This window comes from Lissotriton vulgaris, chromosome 8 (assembly GCF_964263255.1).
Source record: "Lissotriton vulgaris chromosome 8, aLisVul1.2, whole genome shotgun sequence".
NCBI classification, from domain to species: domain Eukaryota; kingdom Metazoa; phylum Chordata; class Amphibia; order Caudata; family Salamandridae; genus Lissotriton; species Lissotriton vulgaris.
Window position 1 is genome coordinate 2,955,162 of NC_141696.1, and position 25,694 is coordinate 2,980,855.

At 48.1% G+C, this 25,694-nt stretch overlaps 1 pseudogene; it reads left to right on the top strand.

Moving 5' to 3' along the window:
• The first annotated feature begins 10,890 nt into the window (after nt 1-10,890).
• LOC147693202 (bifunctional 3'-phosphoadenosine 5'-phosphosulfate synthase 2-like) overlaps nt 10,891-25,694 on the top strand; it is a 150,654-nt pseudogene continuing 135,850 nt past the window's right edge.

Below are 25,694 nucleotides of genomic sequence, written 5' to 3' on the forward strand. Positions count from 1 at the left end.
GGGAGCCTGTTAGAATGGAACGAGCGCAATGAAGAAAGGATGGAGAGATGAATGGGGGACCTGTTAGAATGGAACCAGCACAGTGAAGAAAGGATGGAGAGATGAAAGGGGGCCTGTTAGAATGGAACCAGCGCAGTGAAGAAAGGATGGAGAGATGAATGGGAGCCTGTTAGAATGGAACCAGTGCAGTGAAGAAAGGATTGAGAGATGAATGGGGGCCTGTTAGAATGGAACCAGCACAGTGAAGAAAGGATGGAGAGATGAATGGGGGCCTGTTAGAATGGAACCAGTGCAGTGAAGAAAGGATGGAGAGATGAATGGGGGGTCTGTTAGAATGGAACCAGCACAGTGAAGAAAGGATGGAGAGATGAATGGGGGCCTGTTAGAATGGAACCAGCGCAGTGAAGAAAGGATGGAGAGATGAATGGGGGCCAGTTAGAATGGAACCAGCGCAGTGAAGAAAGGATGGAGAGATGACGGGGAGCCTGTTAGAATGGAACGAGCGCAGTGAAGAAAGGATGGAGAGATGAATGGGGGGCCTCTTAGAATGGAACCAGCGCAGTGAAGAAAGGATGGAGAGATGAATGGGGGACCTGTTAGAATGGAACCAGCACAGTGAAGAAATGATGGAGAGATGAAAGGGGGCCTGTTAGAATGGAACCAGCGCAGTGAAGAAAGGATGGAGAGATGAATGGGAGCCTGTTAGAGTGGAACCAGCGCAGTGAAGAAAGGATGGAGAGATGAACGGGGGCCTGTTAGAATGGAACCAGCACAGTGAAGAAAGGATGGAGAGATGAATGGGGGGTCTGTTAGAATGGAACCAGCACTGTGAAGAAAGGATGGAGAGATGAATGGGGGGCCTCTTAGTGTGGTAAATAAATAATTAATTACCGGATCTATTTTTGACAGGATTAACAATAACAGATAGCTCAATAAATAAGAGTCAAGATTCGAGGTAGCTGGAGTTTACAGGCTTTAATCAGGCATAAAGGACAGGAACAGGACAGCCTGCATGGGAATAGGATGGCAGCTGCCGGGGGCAGGAAAATGGCATGACAAGCTAGCTTTTAATAACAGTGCACAAGTATATATACTTAAACAATTACATTGCATTCAATACAGTAGGTGTAGCAGTAGGCGGGACTAGTAGCAGTCGCGAAAGATAAGGGCAGAATGAGGTAACAAGAAGGCGTGTACAGGGCGTATACATAGACATGTGATGTGGACGTCACAGAAGTGTCATAAATGGGGCGGAAACATGGAGGGGGCTACCTGAGGAGCTGGAACCTTTAACCTAGTGGTGCGCGCAAACGGACTATGACGTGTTACCAGGGAGAACTGGGGGCTATGACTCCTGCGCTAGAAGAGGAGACATAAGTCTGGAGTGTCGGAGCGACATGTACCTATCATATCTGGTATCTGGTGTTTAGAAGTACATGTTGATAGAATCCAAAAGTTATCAGGGCAAAGGCTACTTGACTCTAAGACTGGTGCATGCATTATTCTACATATGATGTGTGTGCGAGGAATATTCTATGAATATTAATACAGTGATTCTCTTACATGGAGACAGAAAGGCTAGACCATGACGGAAACTATTGATGCGATTCAGTAGCTTAGGAATGCAGAGAAGGAGAGCTGGACTGATAACTAGAAGCATAACATACTTTTGGCAGACTGGGAGGCAGAGCCAGGCCGGGCCGGGCACTGCGAGGCATGAAGTAAGTGAAGGGTCAGGGATGCAGGTGGGGGCTGTATCGCTCCTCGGAGAGGGTTCAGGAGACAGGAGCTGAATCTGAGTCCGGGCCCTTTTGAGGCCTAGAAACGGGGACAATTCAATGCATTAACGTGCACACTTGTAAAACGTGGCAACGTAGACCAATGCTCGTTGCATTCACGAGAACTGGAAGCTGGCATACTAGAGATGGACACAACTGTAATTGCGTCTTTAATCGATCATAGGGAATACATATGCATATTAATCATGCACATATAACATAAGGTGGGGAACACGTAGGGACATAGAACATGGCAAAATTTACTTTTCCACATTCCCTCCTTGTCACTACGTTTCCATCAGGAAACATCAATATTCATGATACCATCTATCATTTCATACAGTATCATTTGCTCGTCTCGAATTGTCTTGGAACGGGACCTAGGACTAGGAATACAAGATGTAGCACAAATGCCGCAAATCGCAGGGCCACATTGTATACAGAGGCAGCAACTGAATATGATCATTACTGTAATACCTAGAAATGACAATACTTTCCATCCCCAGGCAGATATAATACTCCAGAGCCAACCGGACCATGTCCAGGTGCCTGGATTCTGGTGTAACTGATGGGCAATTTTATGAAGTCTGGTTATAGCTGAATAAACAGACGGCGCGTTATTAGGAATGAAAATGCAGCAACTAGATCCGATGACTCTACGTGCTCCTCCTCTATCGGCCAGTATGACGTCAAGAACGAGACGATTTTGGAGCACGACAAATCTCATAGCAGATTGTTCTTCAGTTAAGTTACCTAGAGCGGAAGTAGTCTCATTCACTTCTGCTTCAAGGGTTCTGGTTAACCTACGTATTAACTTACTATTCTGGACAGGACCTATAAAGAAGAAGAAACCTTTATTGAAATCTTGATATTGTTCTAGAGCAGTTTCAGTTTGATCGACAATTGGGGACTCGATCTCCCTTCTATGTCTGACGTGTACTAGATGTGTGTTTCTGTGATAATCAGATGGGGCTAGAAAAACTGGTGGCAGTAGGAAGGCAATGTAACATGTTCCATCCCAATCGAGGGGCAGACGTATATATGCGGTCTGACCACATACAAAATAAGAATGACGTGAGGCTTTGAAAATAGATTTCCCACTGTCACTATACTTGACAATAGTAGTACAATCACTATGTCCTACATGTGCGGACCCATTCTTCTTGACACATAATTCGCCTTTGGCTGGTAATACTGAAATAGCGGGCAAATCTGGAGTAGTATCGGACTGAACATTCAGGACCATAAAGTTCGAAGAGTAATTACCTAAATCATACACTTCATTTTCTAGATCTAACCCTGTTCTATGGGTGAGACCTTGCTTGTCTGGGAAACATGTTCGATTCAGAAGGGACATATCAGTTGAGGATGACGTTAACGTGGACCATGCTCCACACGAACCATTATGTGAAAACGGATAAGGAAAGAGTGGCAGAACTCCCTTCGGTGTCTGGAAAGGGGGGAGTCGACCACACACCCAACAATTAGTGGCATTGCTGGTCTGGTGTGAATAGTGTAACATTCTAATAAATGTATTATTTCGCATAGCAAGACGATAGGATAGCTCGTGAGGAGGCAGATCACTAAATGTGTGCTCTACTGTCGAATTAGAAAACATATGTACATGTGAAACTGGAAAACATAAATAAAAAGCATAACTTGTGCAAGTTACCATAAGGCTTAAATATAACAAAAAACATAAAATAATGATACATCGCTTAGAGTTTTGACTAACTCTCTCACTGTGGGGGTCTATCTCATACATGTCAGAAACCTGTCTAACCGTTTCACCCGAGAGGGACTTAGACAATTAAACTGGCTGACTTATTTTACTAGACCGAAGCTTCTTTTCATACTCCTGCTGCGGAGTTTTCTCTAACAGGGAGGGCTTGATTTCAAAGTTTGTAGCGGGACAGTCCTTGAGAATAGGGCAGTCTTTAGAAATTACACAGTCCTTTGTAAATGTCTTTTTACGGAATCCATGGAATTTCTTGATGTGGGACAGATGGACCCATCCCTTCCTGCCCTCCAACTTGACGGCGGTCCTCGTTGTTAGTAAAACCATCCGTGGCTCCTTCCAACGGGGCTCCAGTGGACTTGAACGATCAAAATTCCGGACCAGGACAAGGTTGCCTGGAACAACTTCATGCGGTTTCACCTCAGTGTTGTCTGGAAATGCGGCGGCAACCTGTGAACGACAAGAGTGGAGGGCAGACATCAAGGAAGCTAGGTAATCTGTCAGCATATTACTGGAAACATCTGTAATACTGCAGGGTCTAGGTGTACCCCACATGTTTGGGGGGCGGCCGAATACGACCTCATACGGGGACAGACCTGATCTGGAATGTGCAACCATCCTCATATAGAATAAGGCAACTGGCAGGGCAACTAGCCAGTCTACACTTTTTTCTTTACAAACTTTTGCAATGCGGATTTTTAGAGTCTGATTATGTCTCTCTACGAGACCGGCTGCTTCAGGATGGCGCACACAATGGAACTTCCACTGGTACCCTAACAGAAGGGAAACATGCTTCATGAGCTCGGATGAGAATGGCTGGCCGTTATCTGAATACACGACCCTAGGGAGTCCATAGCGGGGAAAGAACTCACGAACCAACTGCCTGGCATTGGTCGCGGCTGTGTAATCTGGGACTGGATATGCTTCTGTCCACCTGGACAAAGCGCATACAACTACGAGGACATACTTGAAACCTCAACATCTCTCCATCTGAATATAATCCATCTGGAGGACTTCAAAAGGGTGGTCAGGAGGTTGGAATCCACCTTGTTTCACCGGGACACTTTTACCTGGATTGAACTGACAACATATCATACAGGTACGGACTTTCTGCTTGGCTGCAGCTCGTAAATGCTTGTTAAACCAAATGTTCTGGATGCTGTCTAGCATAGCTTTTTCTCCTAAATGTGCTGGACTATGTGCGGTATTAATAATGACTTGAACCATAGAGTCGGGGAGAAACCATGTGGCTTTTCCCTTCGTCAACCATCCTTGATCTGTCTGGACCCCTCCTTGTTCGCACCATTTCTTTATTTCATCGGGAGTAGCATGTGACTGTATCTCTATGACATCTTGTGTAGGGTCCTCAACTGTCATACAAGTAGTCTGATCTGAAGCGAGTGTCGGTGTCGGGTTAACTGGAATGTCTGGGGTCTGAGCTGTAAGCTTGGCTGTTCGATCTGCTAGATCATTACCTTGGGAAATGATGTCAGTGACTTTCGTATGTGCCTTGCACTTCATGATAGCGATAGCTGTCGGTAAATGTATTGCATCTAACAGAGCTTGAATGAGGAGACCATGCTGAATCTTGGTTCCATGAGAAGTCATGAAACCTCTCTCCTGCCAAAGTACTCCGAAGTCGTGTACGACTCCGAATGCATAACGTGAATCTGTATATATGTTTACTTTCAGGTTCTTGGCACGTATGCAGGCTTGGGTCAGAGCGACTAGCTCTGCTGCTTGAGCAGACAGGGTGTCAATACGGTGTGTTTCAATAACTTCGGTTTCAGTAGTCACTGCATACGCGGCTACTAGTTCTCCTGTACTTGTTCTCATACATGAACCGTCCACATAAAGTGTCAGGTCGGGATTAGGTAATGCAATGTCTGTCAGGTCTTGTCTTGGCTTTGTCATGGTGTTAACTACTTCCACACAGTCATGTGTGGCAGGATTTGAAGTAACTGACGGTAACAGTGTAGCAGGATTTAAAACGTTGCAGCGTCTGATTTCTATGTGTGGCTGGAACAGTGTCAGTTCATAACCTGTTAAACGTGCAATTGTCAAGTGCTGAGTCTGTGTTCGGTTTAAAAGAACTTCCACGGAGTGTGGAACTTGTACTGTTAGGGAATGTCCTAACACTATGGAATCGCTTTGTCTGATAGCTAGAGCTGTGGCTGCAACTGACTTGAGGCACGCAGGCAGAGCCTGGGCTACTGGATGTAATGTGCTTGAAAAATAAGCACAGGGCTTGTACTGCCCTGCTTGATCTTGTGTAAGAACAGATAATGCGGTACCATCACGTTCTGTGACAAAAAGTGTAAAAGGCTTACTGTAGTTCGGTGTTGCTAGAACAGGTGCTTGGCATAAGGCTTTCTTTAATTCATTAAAAACAAGTGTATGTTCGGATGTCCAAGGGAGGACAGTCGATACGGCTGCCTCCTGTGTCGTTAACTGTATCAGTGGCTTGGCTAGAAATGCATACTGAGGAATCCATTGTCTACAGTAAGAAGTGAGGCCGATGAAGGCTCGTACCTCCTTCTGGGTCTTGGGCTGTGGAAGACTCGCTATTAACTGGATACGGTCAGGTGTCAACTGCCTACCCCTCTTGGACAGTAAGTGTCCCAAGTAGACCACTTTCTGGACACAGAATTGAAGCTTTGAAGGGGACACCTTGTGCCCCATCTCGGCCAGGAAATACAGAACTGTAAGTGACGCTCGCTCGCAATCACGTTCAGAACGGGCTGTGATCAGTAGATCATCGACATACTGGAGCAGGGCAGTGTCAGTTGGCATGTGAATATTGTCTAGTTGTCTCTTAAGTGCTTGACTGTAAATGCTAGGACTTTCTGTGAAACCTTGAGGAGCTCGTGTAAATTTATAGCTCCTACCATTTAAACAGAATCCGAAAAGGAACTGACTGTCTGGATGAATGGGGACACTGAAGAATGCGTTCTTGAGGTCAATTACTGTGAAGAACGTAGCTTCAGAATCAATGGCTGTCAATAGGGATGAAATGTCTGGAACTACTGGGTACTGGGGTATGATACATTTATTAAGTTCTCGAAGGTCAATCACTAATCGATATACTGGAGGTGCATTTGGATCAGTACGTTTCATGACTGGAATGATAGGAGAATTACATACATTGGAGTCAGTTTCTACAACCACTCCTTGAGCTATGAGCTCGTCAATAATTTTGGATAAGGCTGCTACAGCCTCGGGTGGCAATCTGTACTGTCTGATTCGTGGCAAAACTATACCTTGCTTGAGAGTCACACGATGGGGTGTGATGTTCATACATCCTACATCAGTTGGGCCTTGCGCCCATAAATGCTGCGGTACATTCAATAGTCTTGGATCAAAATCACGTAATACATAGTGACCTTTAAAGTCACGTAAAAACAATCGGACTCCTTCTGGGGAGGAGCAAATTACTGCACCTAATTCCTTTAAAGTTTTAATGCCTAACAAATTGTCTGGACATGCTTTCGTGAGTAACAAATCAGTGGTTCGGGACAATGGACCAACTTCTAGAGTAACTGGTTTTGAGATCTCGTTAACAATAGGTTTTCCTGACAATCCAAGGGAAACATTTTTAGAGCCTGAGAGCGGAGCCCCTGGAACCTCGTCATGACTGATAGTAGTCCTACTTGCCCCTGTATCAATCAGAAACTTTCTGTCTTTCCCTAATACTTGACTGTGTACATAAGGACCCTCTTGATCTACAGGTATCTCGATGAGAGGCAAGCCTACCTCCCTCTCTAGGCTGTTTCATGAATACTGCTGATAATCTGGATACTCTGACTGTGCGTATTGGTACATTTGCTGTGTAACATGCTGTGTTGCAGCGATAGGCTGCGATGCTGGAACTGTCTGTTGTGCATTCTGTGGTGACTGAGAAGTCTGTGAAACTTGTTCTTGTCTAGGCGGACGTGGTCTTTCTTTAGTTTTACCTGTAGCTATGTTATGTTTCAGAACTGCACACTCGTTTATATAATGACCTGGCTGTTTACAATAATTGCAAGTCCCTTTAACGGGAGCTGCAGAATGACTGGCTTGATTCGTACCCCGCTTCTGACTGTCTTGTGGAACAGATTGTGCAACTAATACTTTCATTTTCGTGTCTTTCATACGTCTCCTTTCGTGTTCTTGCTCTTCCCTGACTCTATTCTGGTGATACTGGAGCATCTGGAGCATTTGTGACGGGGTATTAGCTTGCCAACTACTTTCGACTTTCAAAACTCGATTTTTAACTTGTGGACTGGAATTCTCGACTAGTTTAGTAACAAAAAGATGAGGGTATGACTCACTACTCGTCTTGAGACCACTGTTAATAATAAAAAAATTTCAAATCTGGAATAAAAATCACTAGTATCTTCGTCTTGTTTCTGTTTGCAGGCTGAGATGGCATCCCAGTCTTCCTTTTTCGTGGCTAGTAATCTTGGCAAAACTTGTATCAATAACTCGGGCAATTCTTTAACTTTCGCCCCTAGACCGGTACCTGGTACTCGTGCCTTATCTTCAGCTTCTAGAGCTGTCCAATCAATCTTTTTATCTCCCACCTCCCATTCTTTTTCCTTGAGTTTTTCATAAACCCCTGCGGGTAACAGGACTTTTAACATTTTAATGATATCAGGATACGTGTATTCTCCCATACGGAGCATGTCTTTTAATTCTCGGTGGAACCCTGCTGGATCTTTATCGTGACAGGGAATTAACTTCTTCATCTCTAAGAGTTCCATCTTTGTAATGGGGGTGTAAACAAATACTCGTTCTAGTTCACCACCCGCTGTCCTAACTGGGTGTACTTCTCGTAACGGATTCTGTCTGTCTATGTAGAATGGTTTACTTTCTGGAGGTGAGACATGAACAAAATGTGGATTCAGAAACGTTCGGTATTTGTGGCGCTGTTCTAGAATTACATTAATTAAATCGGTACCTAGACCTTTCCATCTATACTGGAGTAACTGTTTAGGACATCATGTAACGGGCCTGGATCAGAATGCTGTTCCTCATACAGTGTGATGAGGTGCTGGATCATATACATACCCACCAGTCGCTGCTCGGCTGGGGGCAGTTTCAGAAACATTTGTGCCACTATTTCATCTGGAAAAGTGGTAGAATCAGTAGTCCATCGGACCGCTGATCGGACTAGTTCCTGTTCATGCATGGTACTAAGTTCACTATAACCGATTCGTTATTTCAGAATGTGATCGGTAGCTTGGAATACTTGTTCAAGATTCTCTCGTTCTGGTGCTGGAGGAGGAAAAACTTTCTTGTGTTCTAGGCGTGAATGTCGGTCGGGAAGTCTAGTTCTACCTACATACGCTATTCTGGTGGGATTCTCGTCGTCTACCTCTTCAGTATCAGAGACGTCTTCTTTCTCGGTTGCTTGTAGTGCTTCTCGTTTCTCGTGTAACTTTACTATTTCTTTACGGATTTTCTTGTACATACTCTCTATACAGCTCTGGGTCTTGTGTCTTCCCTCGGCTATATGATCACTCCACTTGGTCAGGACTTTCATTTCTTCCGGATCTTTTTCTGGATAATCTTGTTCTCGTATTAAACAATTAATCAGAAACTTTAAAAGCAAGAGCTGAATCTCGACTTTCCTTTTAGTCATAGCGTCTCCAATACTTCCTGGATCTGCTCCTGTACGGATAAAATGATATATTCTGTCTAGATAACCTTTCATATTCGGCAGGGTGTCCAAGTACTCGGTCACCCGCCTTACACGCAATGAATATATAACCTGACTGTCATCACCTGGGACTGGATCATAACGGCATTCGGTAAGGGCTCGCTTGATATCGGCAACGGTCTGGTGCTTGGGTGAACGCTGTAACGCTCGGGCATGTAGCTCGAGTAATGTCACACGTTTGTGCTGTGGCGGGGTTCCAGGAGGACTTCCCCCCGAGGCCCCTTGACTAGAATCCTCGACGGGTACTGTACGGGCTGGGAGAGTGACTGACGTAGCGGGTACATGTACTGTGTGCTGGACCGGGGGTACCGTAACAGGTACTGCAACGGGTGCCCCGGTGGCTGGAGGTACAGGAATTACATTATTTACAGGAGCTGGCAGAACAGTATTTGCGTATTCTGGGACTGTGTCGTCCAAATAGGACGAGAGAAAAATATCAGCGGCGGTCGGTTTGTGACGTAGCTTAATCGGAACTAATGATGGCGGAAAATTACTGGATGCTTCCGGGGTTGCTTTTGGCAAGCCCTCGGCAAGAAGAGGATACATACCCTTAATGAGGGCATTTCTCTGTCTGTCTGACTGTTCAGCTTTAACTCGTTCACCTACTTCGATTAATTCCCTTTCTTGAGCTCTATCTGAGGATTCTCTACTTAATTCTGCTTTTCTGATTTCTTTTTCGGTTCTTTTATGAGATTCTTTGCGCCATAACTCGATGGCATCTTACTGGGACTGTCTGGCTTTCTTTTTCCATAATACTTCTTCTACTCGCATGATGCACTCGGCATCCCATGTGCCTGATACAGGCCATCTGTATTTCTCTTCGAGGTGTCTGGTATAATCAGACCATAAGTCTAGGTATATTATGGCACTTAAGCCATGCTTGTGATACATAAAATGACCTGGACTGTCCCTAGGCGGGACAGGGACTGCTTCCTCGAGCAGCCCTTTTCTAGTTTTTACCTGACGTAATTTGGAGAACAGAGGCATTCTCCAAGCTTGAATCTAGACACAATACAATATACAATGAACACAATAATAACTGGGAAAAACGAATCATTCATACCACAACATTGAAAACACATGAAATAACATTTAAACTAACAGTTTGGACAGAATTTTACCTAGAATACTGAGAACAGAACACATGAATTCTCGAGAACGGAACTTACCAGAATGACTAGATATACTGCTAAAACAGTACAGAACTTACCGGTCCCATAAAGAGACACGTCAGGACCCGCATCCACCTAGGTGGACACTTCGTGTTGGATCTGCGTACCCAAACCCACGGACCAGAGACAAATTAATTGACCCTGTCTAGATACTACCCCAGCAATAGTACTCACCGGGCAGCAAGAACGGAAGGCCTCGGACTGGACTGGACTGCTACGACGACGGACGACGAACTTCGGACTTCAGTTACGGGTGGGCCTCCGGATACCTCGGACCTTGGACTCTCGGCTTGGGCTCTGGTCGGGACTCGCCGCGTTCCTCCACCGCCTCGTCTGGATGCTGGACCGCAACCTCCGTCTCCTCCGTGGGCCTGAGGGATACTTGAAGCAGAAATATCTGCACGTGCACGGTATGGTTCCGTCACGGCTGCAGAGGGTCAGGGGGCTTGCGTGGCTTCGCCGGCGCGTGGGGAAAGGGCAAGTCCCTATTCGGGCGCCATTATGTGGTAAATAGAATGGAACCAGTGCAGTGAAGAAAGGATGGAGAGATGAATGGGGGGTCTGTTAGAATGGAACCAGCACAGTGAAGAAAGGATGGAGAGATGAATGGGGGCCTGTTAGAATGGAACCAGCGCAGTGAAGAAAGGATGGAGAGATGAATGGGGGCCAGTTAGAATGGAACCAGCGCAGTGAAGAAAGGATGGAGAGATGACGGGGAGCCTGTTAGAATGGAACGAGCGCAGTGAAGAAAGGATGAAGAGATGAATGGGGGGCCTCTTAGAATGGAACCAGCGCAGTGAAGAAAGGATGGAGAGCTGAATGGGGGACCTGTTAGAATGGAACCAGCACAGTGAAGAAAGGATGGAGAGATGAAAGGGGGCCTGTTAGAATGGAACCAGCGCAGTGAAGAAAGGATGGAGAGATGAATGGGAGCCTGTTAGAGTGGAACCAGCGCAGTGAAGAAAGGATGGAGAGATGAACGGGGGCCTGTTAGAATGGAACCAGCACAGTGAAGAAAGGATGGAGAGATGAATGGGGGGTCTGTTAGAATGGAACCAGCACTGTGAAGAAAGGATGGAGAGATGAATGGGGGGCCTCTTAGAATGGAACCAGCGCAGTGAAGAAAGGATGGAGAGATGAATGGGGGACCTGTTAGAATGGAACCAGCACAGTGAAGAAAGGATGGAGAGATGAAAGGGGGCCTGTTAGAATGGAACCAGCGCAGTGAAGAAAGGATGGATAGATGAATGGGAGCCTGTTAGAGTGGAACCAGCGCAGTGAAGAAAGGATGGAGAGATGAACGGGGGCCTGTTAGAATGGAACCAGCACAGTGAAGAAAGGATGGAGAGATGAATGGGGGGCCTGTTAGAATGGAACCAGCGCAGTGAAGAAAGGATGGAGAGATGAATGGGGTCCTGTTAGAATGGAACCAGCGCAGTGAAGAAAGGATGGAGAGATGAATGGGAGCCTGTTAGAATGGAACCAGCACAGTGAAGAAAGGATGGAGAGATGAATGGGGAGCCTGTTAGAATGGAATCAGCGCAGTGAAGAAAGGATGGAGAGATGAATGAGGGCCTGTTAGAATGGAACCAGCGCAGTGAAGAAAGGATGGAGAGATGAATGGGGGCCCGTTAGAATGGCACCAGCACAGTGAAGAAAGGATGGAGAGATGAATGGGGGTCCTGTTAGAATGGAACCAGCGCAGTGAAGAAAGGATGGAGAGATGAATGGGAGCCTGTTAGAATGGTACCAGCGCAGTGAAGAAAGGATGGAGAGATGAATGGGGGCCTGTTAGAATGGAACCAGCGCAGTGACGAAAGGATGGAGAGATGAATGGGAGCCCGTTAGAATGGCACCAGCACAGTGAAGAAAGGATGGAGAGATGAATGGGGGACCTGTTAGAATGGAACCAGCGCAGTGAAGAAAGGATGGAGAGATGAATGGGAGCCTGTTAGAATGGAACCAGCTCAGTGAAGAAAGGATGGAGAGATGAATGGGGAGCCTGTTAGAATGGAACCAGCGCAGTGAAGAAAGGATGGAGAGATGAATGGGGGCCTGTTAGAATGGAACCAGCGCAGTGAAGAAAGGATGGAGAGATGAATGGGGGCCCGTTAGAATGGCACCAGCACAGTGAAGAAAAGATGGAGAGATGAATGGGGGACCTGTTAGAATGGAACCAGCGCAGTGAAGAAAGGATGGAGAGATGAATGGGAGCCTGTTAGAATGGAACCAGCGCAGTGAAGAAAGGAAGGAGAGATGAATGGGGGCCTGTTAGAGTGGAACCAGCGCAGTGAAGAAAGGATGGAGAGATGAATGGGGGCCAGTTAGAATGGAACCAGCGCAGTGAAGAAAGGATAGAGAGATGAATGGGGGCCTGTTAGAATGGAACCAGCGCAGTGAAGAAAGGATGGAGAGATGAACGGGGGCCTGTTAGAATGGAACCAGCGCAGTGAAGAAAGGATGGAGAGATGAATGGGGGGCCAGTTAGAATGGAACCAGCGCAGTGAAGAAAGGATGGAGAGATGAATGGGGGGTCTGTTAGAATGGAACCAGCGCAGTGAAGAAAGGATGGAGAGATGAATGGGGGCCTGTTAGAATGGAACCAGCGCAGTGAAGAAAGGATGGAGAGATGAACGGGGGCCTGTTAGAATGGATCCAGTGCAGTGAAGAAAGGATGGAGAGATGAATTGGGGCCTGTTAGAATGAAACCAGCACAGTGAAGAAAGGATGGAGAGATGAATGGGGGGGCCTGTTAGAATGAAACCAGCGCAGTGAAGAAAGGATGGAGAGATGAATGGGAGGCCTGTTAGAATGGAACCAGTGCAGTGAAGAAAGGATGGAGAGATGAATGGGGGCCTGTTAGAATGGAACAAGCGCAGTGAAGAAAGGATGGAGAGATGAATGGGAGCCTGTTAGAATGGAACCAGCACAGTGAAGAAAGGATGGAGAGATGAATGGGGGCCAGTTAGAATGGAACCAGCACAGTGAAGAAAGGATGGAGAGATGAATGGGGGACCTGTTAGAATGGAACCAGCGCAGTGAAGAAAGGATGGAGAGATGAATGGGGAGCCTGTTAGAATGGAACCAGCGCAGTGACGAAAGGATGGAGAGATGAATGGGGGGCCAGTTAGAATGGAACCAGCGCAGTGAAGAAAGGATGGAGAGATGAATGGGGGGCCTGTTAGAATCGAACCAGCGCAGTGAAGAAAGGATGGAGAGACTGAATGGGGGCCAGTTAGAATGGAACCAGCGCAGTGAAGAAAGGATGGAGAGATGAATGGGGGGCCTGTTAGAATGGAACCAGCGCAGTGAAGAAAGGATGGAGAGATGAATGGGGGGCCTGTTAGAATGGAACCAGCACAGTGAAGAAAGGATGGAGAGATGAATGGGGGGGTCTGTTAGAATGGAACCAGCGCAGTGAAGAAAGGATGGAGAGATGAATGGGGGGGCCTGTTAGAATGGAACCAGTACAGTGAAGAAAGGATGGAGAGATGAATGGGGGCCTGTTAGAATGGAACCAGCACAGTGAAGAAAGGATGGAGAGATGAATGGGGGCCTGTTAGAATGGAACCAGCGCAGTGAAGAAAGGATGGAGAGGTGAATGGGAGCCTGTTAGAATGGAACCAGCGCAGTGAAGAAAGGATGGAGAGATGAATGGGGTCTGTTAGAATGGAACCAGCGCAGTGAAGAAAGGATGGAGAGATGAATGGGGGCCTGTTAGAATGGAACCAGCGCAGTGAAGAAAGGATGGAGAGATGAATGGGGGCCTGTTAGAATGGAACCAGCGCAGTGAAGAAAGGATGGAGAGATGACGGGGAGCCTGTTAAAATGGAACGAGCGCAGTGAAGAAAGGATGGAGAGATGAATGGGGGGCCTGTTAGAATGGAACCAGCGCAGTGAAGAAAGGATGGAGAGATGAACGGGGGACCTGTTAGAATGGAGCCAGCACAGTGAAGAAAGGATGGAGAGATGAAAGGGGGCCTGTTAGAATGGAACCAGCGCAGTGAAGAAAGGATGGAGAGATGAATGGGAGCCTGTTAGAGTGGAACCAGTGCAGTGAAGAAAGGATGGAGAGATGAACGGGGGCCTGTTAGAATGGAACCAGCGCAGTGAAGAAAGGATGGAGAGATGAATGGGAGCCTGTTAGAATGGAACCAGCACAGTGAAGAAAGGATGGAGAGATGAATGGGGGGCCTGTTAGAATGGAACCAGCACAGTGAAGAAAGGATGGAGAGATGAACGGGGGCCTGTTAGAATGGAACCAGCACAGTGAAGAGAGGATGGAGAGATGAAGGGGGGCCTGTTAGAATGGAACCAGCACAGTGAAGAAAGGATGAGGAGATGAATGGGGGCCTGTTTGAATGGAACCAGCACAGTGAAGAAAGGATTGAGAGATGAATGGGGGGCCTGTTAGAATGGAACCAGCGCAGTGAAGAAAGGATGGAGAGATGAATGGGGGGCCTGTTAGAATGGAACCAGCGCAGTGAAGAAAGGATGGATAGATGAATGGGGGGCCTGTTAGAATGGAACCAGCGCAGTGAAGAAATGATGGAGAGATGAATGGGGGGCCTGTTAGAATGGAAACAGTTCAGTGAAGAAAGGATGGAGAGATGAATGGGGGGCCTGTTAGAATGGAACCAGCGCAGTGAAGAAAGGATGGAGAGATGAAAGGGGGCCTGTTAGAATGGAACCAGCGCAGTGAAGAAAGGATGGAGAGATGAATGGGGGGCCTGTTAGAATGGAACCAGCGCAGTGAAGAAAGGATGGATAGATGAATGGGGGGCCTGTTAGAATGGAACCAGCGCAGTGAAGAAATGATGGAGAGATGAATGGGGGGCCTGTTAGAATGGAACCAGTTCAGTGAAGAAAGGATGGAGAGATGAATGGGGGGCCTGTTAGAATGGAACCAGCGCAGTGAAGAAAGGATGGAGAGATGAAAGGAGGGGCCTGTTACAAGGGAACCAGCTCAGTGAAGAAAGGATGGAGAGATGAAGGGGGGCCTGTTAGAATGGAACCAGCTCAGTGAAGAAAGGATGGAGAGATGAATGGGAGCCTGTTAGAATGGAACCAGCACAGTGAAGAAAGGATGGAGAGATGAATGGGAGCCTGTTAGAATGGAACCAGCGCAGTGAAGAAAGGATTGAGAGATGAATGGGGGGCCTGTTAGAATGGAACCAGCGCAGTGAAGAAAGGATGGAGAGATGAATGGTGGGCCTGTTAGAATGGAACCAGCGCAGTGAAGAAAGGATGGATAGATGAATGGGGGGCCTGTTAGAATGGAACCAGCGCAGTGAAGAAATGATGGAGAGATGAATGGGGGGCCTGTTAGAATGGAACCAGTTCAGTGAAGAAAGGATGGAGAGATGAATGGGGGGCCTGTTAGAATGGAACCAGCGCAGTGAAGAAAGGATGGAGAGATGAAAGGGGGCCTGTTAGAATGGAACCAGCGCAGTGAAGAAAGAATGGACAGATGAATGGGAGCCTGTTAGAGTCGAACCAGCGCAGTGAAGAAAGGATGGAGAGATGAACGGGGGCCTGTTAGTATGGAACCAGCGCAGTGAAGAAAGGATGGAGAGATGAATGGGGGCCTGTTAGAATGGAACCAGCACAGTGAAGAAAGGATGAAGAGATGAATGGGGGCCTGTTAGAATGGAACCAGCACAGTGAAGAAAGGATGGAGAGATGAATGGGAGCCTGTTAGAATGGAACCAGCGCAGTGAAGAAAGGATGGAGAGATGAATGGGGGGGCCTGTTAGAATGGAACCAGCACCATGAGGAAAGGATGGAGAGATGAATGGGGGGCCTGTTAGAATGGAACCAGCACAGTGAAGAAAGGATGGAGAGAAGAATGGGGGGCCTGTTAGAATGGAACCAGCGCAGTGAAGAAAGGATGGAGAGATGAATGGGAGCCTGTTGGAATGGAACCAGCGCAGTGAAGAAAGGATGGAGAGATGAATGGGGGCCTGTTAGAATGGAACCAGCACAGTGAAGAAAGGATGGAGAGATGAATGGGGGCCTGTTAGAATGGAACCAGCGCAGTGAAGAAAGGATGGAGAGATGAATGGGGGCCTGTTAGAATGGAACCAGCGCAGTGAAGAAAGGATGGAGAGATGAATGGGGGGGCCTGTTAGAATGGAACCAGCGCAGTGAAGAAAGGATGGAGAGATGAATGGGAGGCCTGTTTCAATGGAACCAGCGCAGTGAAGAAAGGATGAAGAGATGAATGGGGGGCCTGTTAGAATGGAACCAGCGCAGTGAAGAAAAGATGGAGAGATGAATGGGGGGCCTGTTAGAATGGAACCAGCACAGTAAAGAAAGGATGAAGACATGAATGGAGGTCTGTTGGAATGGAACCAGCGCAGTGAAGAAAGGATGGAGAGATGAATGGGAGCCTGTTAGAATGGAACCAGCACAGTGAAGAAAGGATGGAGAGATGAATGGGAGCCTGTTAGAATGGAACCAGCGCAGTGAAGAAAGGATGGAGAGATGAATGGGAGCCTGTTAGAATGGAACCAGCGCAGTGAAGAAAGGATGGAGAGATGAATGGGGGCCTGTTAGAATGGAACCAGCGCAGTGAAGAAAGGATGGAGAGATGAATGGGGGCCTGTTAGAATGGAACCAGCGCAGTGAAGAAAGGATGGAGAGATGAATGGGGGCCTGTTAGAATGGAACCAGCACAGTGAAGAAATGATGGAGAGATGAATGGGAGCCAGTTAGAATGGAACCAGCGCAGTGAAGAAAGGATGGAGAGAGGAATGGGGGCCTGTTAGAATGGAACCAGCGCAGTGAAGAAAGGATGGAGAGATGAATGGGGGCCTGTTAGAATGGAACCAGCGCAGTGAAGAAAGGAAGGAGAGATGAATGGGAGCCTGTTAGAATGGAACCAGCACAGTGAAGAAAGGATGGAGAGATGAATGGGGGCCTGTTAGAATGGAACCAGCTCAGTGAAGAAAGGAAGGAGAGATGAATGGGAGCCTGTTAGAATGGAACCAGCACAGTGAAGAAAGGATGGAGAGATGAATGGGGGCCTGTTAGAATGGAACCAGCGCAGTGAAGAAAGGATGGAGAGATGGATGAGGGTCTGTTAGAATGGAACCAGCGCAGTGAAGAAAGGATGGCGAGATGAATGGGGGGCCTGTTAGAATGGAACCAGCACAGTGAAGAAAGGATGGAGAGATGAATGGGGGCCTGTTAGAATGGAACCAGCACAGTGAAGAAAGGATGGAGAGATGAATGGGGGCCTGTTTGAATGGAACCAGCACAGTGAAGAAAGGATAGAGAGATGAATGGGGGCCTGTTAGAGTGGAACCAGCGCAGTGAAGAAAGGATGGAGAGATGAATGGAGGGGCCTGTTACAAGGGAACCAGCTCAGTGAAGAAAGGATGGAGAGATGAATGGGGGGCCTGTTAGAATGGAACCGGCACAGTGAAGAAAGGATGGAGAGATGAATGGGGGCCTGTTAGAATGGAACCAGCTCAGTGAAGAAAGGATGGAGAGATGAATGGGAGCCTGTTAGAATGGAACCAGCGCAGTGAAGAAAGGATGGAGAGATGAATGGGGGGCCTGTTAGAATGGAACCAGCGCAGTGAAGAAAGGATGGAGAGATGAATGGGGGGCCTGTTAGAAGGGAACCAGCGCAGTGAAGAAAGGATGGATAGATGAATGGGGGGCCTGTTAGAATGGAACAGGCGCAGTGAAGAAATGATGGAGAGATGAATGGGGGGCCTGTTAGAATGGAACTAGCGCAGTGAAGAAAGGATAGAGAGATGAATGGGGGGCCTGTTAGAATGGAACCAGCGCAGTGAAGAAAGGATGGAGAGATGAATGGGGGGCCTGTTAGAATGGAACCAGCGCACTGAAGAAAGGATGGAGAGATGAATGGGGGGCCTGTTAGAATGGAACCAGCGCAGTGACGAAAGGATGGAGAGATGAATGGGGGGCCTGTTAGAATGGAACCAGCGGAGTGAAGAAAGGATGGAGAGATGAATGGGGGAGCCTGTTAGAATGGAACCAGCACAGTGAAGAAAGGATGGAGAGATGAATGGGAGCCTGTTAGAATAGAACCAGCGCAGTGAAGAAAGGATGGAGAGATGAATGGGGGGGCCTGTTAGAATGAAACCAGCGCAGTGAAGAAAGGATGGAGAGATGAATGGGGGCCTGTTAGAATGGAACCAGCACAGTGAAGAAAGGATGGAGAGATGAATGGGGGCCTGTTAGAATGGAACCAGCGCTGTGAAGAAAGGATGGAGAGATGAATGGGGGGCCTGTTAGAATGAAACCAGCGCAGTGAAGAAAGGATGGAGAGATGAATGGGAGCCTGTTAGAATGGAACAGCGCAGTGAAGAAAGGATGGAGAGATGAATGGGGGGCCTAGTAGAATGGAACCAGCGCAGTGAAGAAAGGATGGAGAGATGAATGGGGGTTCTGTTAGAATGGAACCAGAGCAGTGAAGAAAGGATGGAGAGATGAATGGGGGCCTGTTAGAATGAAACCAGCGCAGTGAAGAAAGGATGGAGAGATGAATGGGGGTCCTGTTAGAATGGAACCAGCGCAGTGAAGAAAGGATGGAGAGATGAATGGGGGGGCCTGTTCTAATGGAACCAGCGCAGTGAAGAAAGGATGGAGAGATGAATGGGAGCCTGTTAGAATGGAACCAGCGCAGTGAAGAAAGGATGGAGAGATGAATGGGAGCCTGTTAGAATGGAACCAGCGCAGTGAAGAAAGGATGGAGAGATGAATGGGGGGGCCTGTTAGAATGGAACCAGCGCAGTGAAGAAAGGATGGAGAGATGAATGGGGGCCTGTTAGAATGGAACCAGCGCAGTGAAGAAAGGATGGAGAGATGAATGGGGGCCAGTTAGAGTGGAACCAGCACAGTGAAGAAAGGATGGAGAGATGAATGGGGGAGCCTGTTAGAATGGAACCCGCACAGTGAAGAAAGGATGGAGAGATGAATGGGAGCCTGTTAGAATGGAACCAGCGCAGTGAAGAAAGGATGGAGAGATGAATGGGGGGGCCTGTTAGAATGGAACCAGCGCAGTGAAGAAAGGATGGAGAGATGAATGGGGGACTGTTAGAATGGAACCAGCGCAGTGAAGAAAGGATGGAGAGATGAATGGGGGTCCTGTTAGAATGGAACCAGCGCAGTGAAGAAAGGATGGAGAGATGAATGGGGGGGCCTGTTAGAATGGAACCAGCGCAGTGAAGAAAGGATGGAGAGATGGATGAGGGTCTGTTAGAATGGAACCAGCGCAGTGAAGAAAGGATGGCGAGATGAATGGGGGGCCTGTTAGAATGGAACCAGCACAGTGAAGAAAGGATGGAGAGATGAATGGGGGCCTGTTAGAATGGAACCAGCACAGTGAAGAAAGGATGGAGAGATGAATGGGGGCCTGTTTGAATGGAACCAGCACAGTGAAGAAAGGATAGAGAGATGAATGGGGGCCTGTTAGAGTGGAACCAGCGCAGTGAAGAAAGGATGGAGAGATGAATGGAGGGGCCTGTTACAAGGGAACCAGCTCAGTGAAGAAAGGATGGAGAGATGAATGGGGGGCCTGTTAGAATGGAACCGGCACAGTGAAGAAAGGATGGAGAGATGAATGGGGGCCTGTTAGAATGGAACCAGCTCAGTGAAGAAAGGATGGAGAGATGAATGGGAGCCTGTTAGAATGGAACCAGCGCAGTGAAGAAAGGATTGAGAGATGAATGGGGGGCCTGTTAGAATGGAACCAGCGCAGTGAAGAAAGGATGGAGAGATGAATGGAGGGCCTGTTAGAAGGGAACCAGCGCAGTGAAGAAAGGATGGATAGATGAATGGGGGGCCTGTTAGAATGGAACAGGCGCAGTGAAGAAATGATGGAGAGATGAATGGGGGGCCTGTTAGAATGGAACTAGCGCAGTGAAGAAAGGATAGAGAGATGAATGGGGGGCCTGTTAGAATGGAACCAGCGCAGTGAAGAAAGGATGGAGAGATGAATGGGGGGCCTGTTAGAATGGAACCAGCGCACTGAAGAAAGGATGGAGAGATGAATGGGGGGCCTGTTAGAATGGAACCAGCGCAGTGACGAAAGGATGGAGAGATGAATGGGGGGCCTGTTAGAATGGAACCAGCGGAGTGAAGAAAGGATGGAGAGATGAATGGGGGAGCCTGTTAGAATGGAACCAGCACAGTGAAGAAAGGATGGAGAGATGAATGGGAGCCTGTTAGAATAGAACCAGCGCAGTGAAGAAAGGATGGAGAGATGAATGGGGGGGCCTGTTAGAATGAAACCAGCGCAGTGAAGAAAGGATGGAGAGATGAATGGGGGCCTGTTAGAATGGAACCAGCACAGTGAAGAAAGGATGGAGAGATGAATGGGGGCCTGTTAGAATGGAACCAGCGCTGTGAAGAAAGGATGGAGAGATGAATGGGGGGCCTGTTAGAATGAAACCAGCGCAGTGAAGAAAGGATGGAGAGATGAATGGGAGCCTGTTAGAATGGAACAGCGCAGTGAAGAAAGGATGGAGAGATGAATGGGGGGCCTAGTAGAATGGAACCAGCGCAGTGAAGAAAGGATGGAGAGATGAATGGGGGTTCTGTTAGAATGGAACCAGAGCAGTGAAGAAAGGATGGAGAGATGAATGGGGGCCTGTTAGAATGAAACCAGCGCAGTGAAGAAAGGATGGAGAGATGAATGGGGGTCCTGTTAGAATGGAACCAGCGCAGTGAAGAAAGGATGGAGAGATGAATGGGGGGGCCTGTTCTAATGGAACCAGCGCAGTGAAGAAAGGATGGAGAGATGAATGGGAGCCTGTTAGAATGGAACCAGCGCAGTGAAGAAAGGATGGAGAGATGAATGGGAGCCTGTTAGAATGGAACCAGCGCAGTGAAGAAAGGATGGAGAGATGAATGGGGGGGCCTGTTAGAATGGAACCAGCGCAGTGAAGAAAGGATGGAGAGATGAATGGGGGCCTGTTAGAATGGAACCAGCGCAGTGAAGAAAGGATGGAGAGATGAATGGGGGCCAGTTAGAGTGGAACTAGCACAGTGAAGAAAGGATGGAGAGATGAATGGGGGAGCCTGTTAGAATGGAACCCGCACAGTGAAGAAAGGATGGAGAGATGAATGGGAGCCTGTTAGAATGGAACCAGCGCAGTGAAGAAAGGATGGAGAGATGAATGGGGGAGCCTGTTAGAATGGAACCAGCGCAGTGAAGAAAGGATGGAGAGATGAATGGGAGCCTGTTAGAATGGAACCAGCGCAGTGAAGAAAGGATGGAGAGATGAATGGGGGGGCCTGTTAGAATGGAACCAGCGCAGTGAAGAAAGGATGGAGAGATGAATGGGGGCCTGTTAGAATGGAACCAGCGCAGTGAAGAAAGGATGGAGAGATGAATGGGGGCCAGTTAGAGTGGAACTAGCACAGTGAAGAAAGGATGGAGAGATGAATGGGGGAGCCTGTTAGAATGGAACCCGCACAGTGAAGAAAGGATGGAGAGATGAATGGGAGCCTGTTAGAATGGAACCAGCGCAGTGAAGAAAGGATGGAGAGATGAATGGGGGTCCTGTTAGAATGGAACCAGCGCAGTGAAGAAAGGATGGAGAGATGAATGGGGGGGCCTGTTAGAATGGAACCAGCGCAGTGAAGAAAGGATGGAGAGATGAATGGGGGCCCGTTAGAATGGAGCCAGCGCACTGAAGAAAGGATGGAGAGATGAATGGGGGCCTGTTAGAATGGAACCAGCGCAGTGAAGAAAGGATGGAGAGATGAATGGGAGGCCTGTTAGAATGGAACCAGCACAGTGAAGAAAGGATGGAGAGATGAATGGGGGGCCTGTTAGAATGGAACCAGCACAGTGAAGAAAGGATGGAGAGATGAATGGGGAGCCTGTTAGAATGGAACCAGCACAGTGAAGAAAGGATGGAGAGATGAATGGGGGCCTGTTAGAATGGAACCAGCTCAGTGAAGAAAGGATGGAGAGATGAATGGGAGCCTGTTAGAATGGAACCAGCACAGTGAAGAAAGGATGGAGAGATGAATGGGGGCCTGTTAGAATGGAACCAGCTCAGTGAAGAAAGGATGGAGAGATGAATGGGGGCCTGTTTGAATGGAACCAGCAGAGTGAAGAAAGGATAGAGAGATGAATGGGGGCCTGTTAGAGTGGAACCAGCGCAGTGAAGAAAGGATGGAGAGATGAATGGAGGGGCCTGTTACAAGGGAACCAGCTCAGTGAAGAAAGGATAGAGAGATGAATGGGGGGCCTGTTAGAATGGAACCAGCACAGTGAAGAAAGGATGGAGAGATGAATGGGGGTCTGTTAGAATGGAACCAGCTCAGTGAAGAAAGGATGGAGAGATGAATGGGAGCCTGTTAGAATGGAACCAGCGCAGTGAAGAAAGGATGGAGAGATGAATGGGGGGCCTGTTAGAATGGAACCAGCACAGTGAAGAAAGGATGGAGAGATGAATGGGGGGGGCCTGTTAGAATAGTACAAGCGCAGTGAAGAAAGGATGGAGAGATGAATGGGGGGGCCTGTTAGAATGGAACCAGCGCAGTGAAGAAAGGATGGAGAGATGAATGGGGGGGCCTGTTAGAATGGTACAAGCGCAGTGAAGAAAGGATGGAGAGATGAATGGGGGGCCTGTTAGAATGGAACCAGCGCAGTGAAGAAAGGATGGAGAGATGAATGGGGGCCTGTTAGAATGGAACCAGCGCAGTGAAGAAAGGATGGAGAGATGAATGGGGGGCCTGTTAGAATGGAACCAGCACAGTGAAGAAAGGATGGAGAGATGAATGGGGGGGCCTGTTAGAATGGAACCAGCACAGTGAAGAAAGGATGGAGAGATGAATGGGGGCCTGTTAGAATGAAACCAGCGCAGTGAAGAAAGGATGGAGAGATGAATGGGGGGCCTGTTAGAATGGAACCAGCGCAGTGAAGAAAGGATGGAGAGATGAATGGGGGGCCTGTTAGAATGAAACCAGCGCAGTGAAGAAAGGATGGAGAGATGAATGGGAGCTTGTTAGAATGGAACCAGCGCAGTGAAGAAAGGATGGAGAGATGAATGGGGGGGCCTGTTAGAATTGAACCAGCGCAGTGAAGAAAGGATGGAGAGATGAATGGGGGTCCTGTTAGAATGGAACCAGCACAGTGAAGAAAGGATGGAGAGATGAATGGGGGGCCTGTTAGAATGGAACCAGAGCAGTGAAGAAAGGATGGAGAGATGAATGGGAGGGCCTGTTAGAATGGAACCAGCACAGTGTAGAAAGGATGGAGAGATGAATGGGGGTCCTGTTAGAATGGAACCAGCACAGCGAAGAAAGGATGGAGAGATGAATGGGGGCCTGCTAGAATGGAACCAGCGCAGTGAAGAAAGGATGGAGAGATGAATGGGGGTGCTGTTAGAATGGAGGCAGCGCAGTGAAGAAAGGATGGAGAGATGAATGGGGGACCTGTTAGAATGGAACCAGCACAGTGAAGAAAGGATGGAGAGAGGAATGGGGGCCTGTTAGAATGAAACCAGCGCAGTGAAGAAAGGATGGAGAGATGAATGGGGGGCCTGTTAGAATGGAACCAGCGCAGTGAAGAAAGGATGGAGAGATGAATGGGGGGCCTGTTAGAATGAAACCAGCGCAGTGAAGAAAGGATGGAGAGATGAATGGGAGCCTGTTAGAATGGAACCAGCGCAGTGAAGAAAGGATGGAGAGATGAATGGGGGGCCTGTTAGAATGGAACCAGCACAGTGAAGAACGGATGGAGAGATGAATGGGGGGCCTGTTAGAATGGAACCAGCGCAGTGAAGAAAGGATGGAGAGATGAATAGGGGGCCTGTCAGAATGGAACCAGCGCAGTGAAGAAAGGATGGAGAGATGAATGGGGGAGCCTGTTAGAATGGAACCAGCGCAGTGAAGAAAGGATGGAGAGATGAATGGGAGGGCCTGTTAGAATGGAACCAGCACAGTGTAGAAAGGATGGAGAGATGAATGGGGGTCCTGTTAGAATGAAACCAGCACAGCGAAGAAAGGATGGAGAGATGAATGGGGGCCTGCTAGAATGGAACCAGCGCAGTGAAGAAAGGATGGAGAGATGAATGGGGGTGCTGTTAAAATGGAGGCAGCGCAGTGAAGAAAGGATGGAGAGATGAATGGGGGACCTGTTAGAATGGAACCAGCACAGTGAAGAAAGGATGGAGAGATGAATGGGGGCCTGTTAGAATGAAACCAGCGCAGTGAAGAAAGGATGGAGAGATGAATGGGGGGCCTGTTAGAATGGAACTAGCGCAGTGAAGAAAGGATGGAGAGATGAATGGGGGGCCTGTTAGAATGAAACCAGCGCAGTGAAGAAAGGATGGAGAGATGAATGGGAGCCTGTTAGAATGGAACCAGCGCAGTGAAGAAAGGATGGAGAGATGAATGGGGGGCCTGTTAGAATGGAACCAGCACAGTGAAGAACGGATGAAGAGATGAATGGGGGGCCTGTTAGAATGGAACCAGCGCAGTGAAGAAAGGATGGAGAGATGAATGGGGGGCCTGTTAGAATGAAACCAGCGCAGTGAAGAAAGGATGGAGAGATGAATGGGAGCCTGTTAGAATGGAACCAGCGCAGTGAAGAAAGGATGGAGAGATGAATGGGGGGGCCTGTTCTAATGGAACCAGCGCAGTGAAGAAAGGATGGAGAGATTAATGGGAGCCTGTTAGAATGGAACCAGCACAGTGAAGAAAGGATGGAGAGATGAATGGGGGTCCTGTTAGAATGGAACCAGCACAGTGAAGAAAGGATGGAGAGATGAATGGGGGTCCTGTTAGAATGGAACCAGCGCAGTGAAGAAAGGATGGAGAGATGAATGGGGGCCTGTTAGAATGGAACCAGCGCAGTGAAGAAAGGATGGAGAGATGAATGGGGGAGCCTGTTAGAATGGAAACAGCGCAGTGAAGAAAGGATGGAGAGATGAATGGGAGGGCCTGTTAGAATGGAACCAGCGCAGTGAAGAAAGGATGGAGAGATGAATGGGGGGCCTGTTAGAATGGAACCAGCGCAGTGAAGAAAGTGTGAGAGATGAATGGGGGAGCCTGTTAGAATGGAACCAGCGCAGTGAAGAAAGGATGGAGAGATGAATGGGAGGGCCTGTTAGAATGGAACCAGCACAGTGTAGAAAGGATGGAGAGATGAATGGGGGCCTGTTAGAATGGAACCAGCGCAGTGAAGAAAGGATGGAGAGATGAATGGGGGTCCTGTTAGAATGTAGCCAGCGCAGTGAAGAAAGGATGGAGAGATGAATGGGGGACCTGTTAGAATGAAACCAGCGCAGTGAAGAAAGGATGGAGAGATG